Source organism: Octodon degus, unplaced genomic scaffold (assembly GCF_000260255.1).
Source record: "Octodon degus isolate 3935 unplaced genomic scaffold, OctDeg1.0 scaffold00046, whole genome shotgun sequence".
In the NCBI taxonomy this organism is placed as follows: domain Eukaryota; kingdom Metazoa; phylum Chordata; class Mammalia; order Rodentia; family Octodontidae; genus Octodon; species Octodon degus.
This window is the reverse complement of record NW_004524622.1, coordinates 1,798,945-1,801,700: the sequence shown is the minus strand read 5'-3', so window position 1 is coordinate 1,801,700 and position 2,756 is coordinate 1,798,945. Positions and strand designations below refer to the sequence as shown.

Here is a 2,756-nt window from a genome sequence, read left to right as displayed (position 1 = left end):
GATGAATCAATATCCCGAATATTTTCCTGAAATTTGGCTGCCAAAACTAGAAAGAAAATGTGAATATTTTGTTGATATTGATAAATTTAATATTGGCTTTCAATTTACTGAATACTTTGTTTTTTCTTCTTCTACAAATAGTGTACTGTTATGCTGCCGGGTTTGGTCTCAAACTCAAGATACTCCCGCCTCAACCTCCCAGGTAGCTGAAATAACAGACATACTTCCTTATGCCTAGCAAGGAATTATCTAAAAATGTTGATGTTAAGATACTTGAGTGAGCACAAAAAAGAATGAATTTACTTAATTTTGACAGATGTAGCTTTGAAGTTGGTAATATTTTTGCTTCAATATCAAAGTAAATCTTTTTTTTTTAAAATCGATTCAAATTTATTAAAACCACTGAGGTTCTTTCTGAGGCTGGAGGAATGCTGAATGTGGTCCAGGTGAGACTTAAGTGTAGAGAAGAGGCATAAGGGCGACATGGCTTTCGCTAGGTAGGGGAGGGCCACATGGTCCGTGCTGTTGGTCCCCATGTCGGTCAGTTCCTTGGTGGTCCAAAGGGTGAGGGAGAGAGCACCAGGTGCTGTGACCTCACAGGTCACCCACACTGGGCTGGAGGTGGGCGGGGAGTGGGGCAGAGTGCTGTAGCCAGGAAGGTTTCTGTGTGGGGTCCGAGGGCGGGGCAGCGGCCTGTTAGGCTTTGTACGAGGAGGTGGACACGCTCCTGCCGTGGCCCATCTGGTCGGTGTGGATGAACTCGCCCGGCTTGGCCAAGAGCTCGTAGGTGTGGGCCCCAAAGTAAGCCCGCTGCGCCTGGAGGAGGTTGGCGGTCAGTTTCTCATGTCGGTGGCCATCGTAGAAGGCCAGGGCGGTGGTGAAGCGGGCATGGGGATGCTCGCCTGGACCCGGTGGTGGCCGTGCGCTGCCATGCACCCTGGCAGTTCTGCATGGCTGACTTGAGGAAGTCATCATGCAACAGGTTCCGGAGGTCAGGGCAGCGGTCAGAAGCTTCCTTTATCTTTCCGGGGAATGCACTGAGGATGATGCAGTCCCCGCGCCACGTGAGGGCGATGCCGCAGGAGTGGAGGGTCCAGCCAAACTCGGAGACTGCCTGCCCGAGAGACACGAAGCCCTGTGCAAAGGAGATGATCTTGGGCGCATAGAGGGCCTCCCGGATGTCCCCCAGGAAGGACTTCTTGTCTCCCCCAAACTGCGTCTTCAGGGGGCCCTCAGCCTCTTGCTAGCTTGGACCCTTTTGTCCTTAAGCGACGATAAGCACCGAGCCAAGACAACTTCTCCGATGAGGGTGGCAGGGACTCCGTACTCTGGGGCGGAGATGGCCGTCCACTTCCCGGTGGCCTTCTGCCCTGCGCTGTCCCCGATCTTGGGCAGCAGGTGTTGGCCATCGCTGTTTTTGACCTTGAGGATACTGGCGGTGATCTCAACCAGGAATGAGTCCAGTTCAGTCTTATTCCATTCCTCGATGCCTGGGCCATCTCCTCGTGCTCCACACCTAGCACGTCCTTCATCAGGTGGTGGGCCTTGCAGATGAGCTGTGTGTGGACCATCTTTACGAGGTGCCTGCTCCTTCATCTCCTACCAAGTCACAGCAGGGCTCTCCAGTTCCTACTTTCGTAGGGATGCTCTGAAAGATTGTCTTGATGTGTGGCCACCTGGCACAAGATGGACCGTACCGGGCTCCTTCCCCGCCACCACTGATGCCATGAACAAGATGCCCTTGGCCTCGGGTCTCGACACTGTCTTGTGGTATCGTGATACTCAGAATTCCCCCCATCGATGATGATATCTCCGGTGTCCAACAACAGGACCAGTTTCTTGGTGAAGTCATCCACGGCCTGGCCAGCCTTCACCAGCAGGGTGGCCAGCTGTGACTTCTTCAGCTGGTCACCACCTCCTTCCAGGACTGCGTGCCCACTACCTTAGTTCCCTTCACTTTGTTGGCCAGGAAATCATACTTTGAGGACCGTCCTGTTACAAGTACAGACCACAAAGCCGTGGTCATTCATGTTCAAAATCAAGTTCTGGCCCATGACAGCCAGTCTGATGAGCACAACGTCAGCTTGGAGCAGACAGAGGTGGAGAGGGGAAGCGCAGGAGCTCAGTGCTAGCAGAAAGTCAAGTCTACTTTTTTTAAAATAAGAGAAATATCTGATCAGTGGCACTTTGGTTCACAAACTGAATTCATTCCATGATTCTGGGGAAGATGGTCATAGTCATGTTCAGCTCGCTTTTGTTGGGGAACTGAAACATGGTGGACAGAAGCTGTCGTGACCCTAGTGATGACTGTACTCAGTGAAAATGATTTTTCAATATGTGATTCAATGATTGGAAAAATTTAAGAGTGCTTAGACTAACTCAGGTATAGGCATCTATTTTGTAATTATCAATTTTGTTAAATTTAAATCAGATAAATTATTTCTCAAAATATTGAAATATTTTATACACAAAATCCATCCTAGATCTTGAGAAATTAGTACAAATAAAAGAATGCAAATAACTCTGCCACTTTTATATTGGTTGAATTTGAAACAAAGCTATTTTGGACATAACTGGGTTGAGTAACATATTAAAATTAATTTCATGTGCTGCTTCTTTTTTACCTTTTTAATGTGGTAATGATAAAGTTTTAGATCTGTGTGGATTTCACATCATACCTGTTGCATAGTTCTTGCCTCTAAGTCTAGACATTATAGATTTCTTTCTTTCTTCTTTTTTTTTTTTTTTTTTTTTTT

The 2,756-nt window shown here is 47.9% G+C and overlaps 1 pseudogene; it reads right to left on the bottom strand.

The window, feature by feature from the left end:
* Positions 1-696: 696 nt before the first annotated feature.
* Positions 697-2,087, bottom strand: LOC101577430 (annotated as a pseudogene).
* Positions 2,088-2,756: the final 669 nt, after the last annotated feature.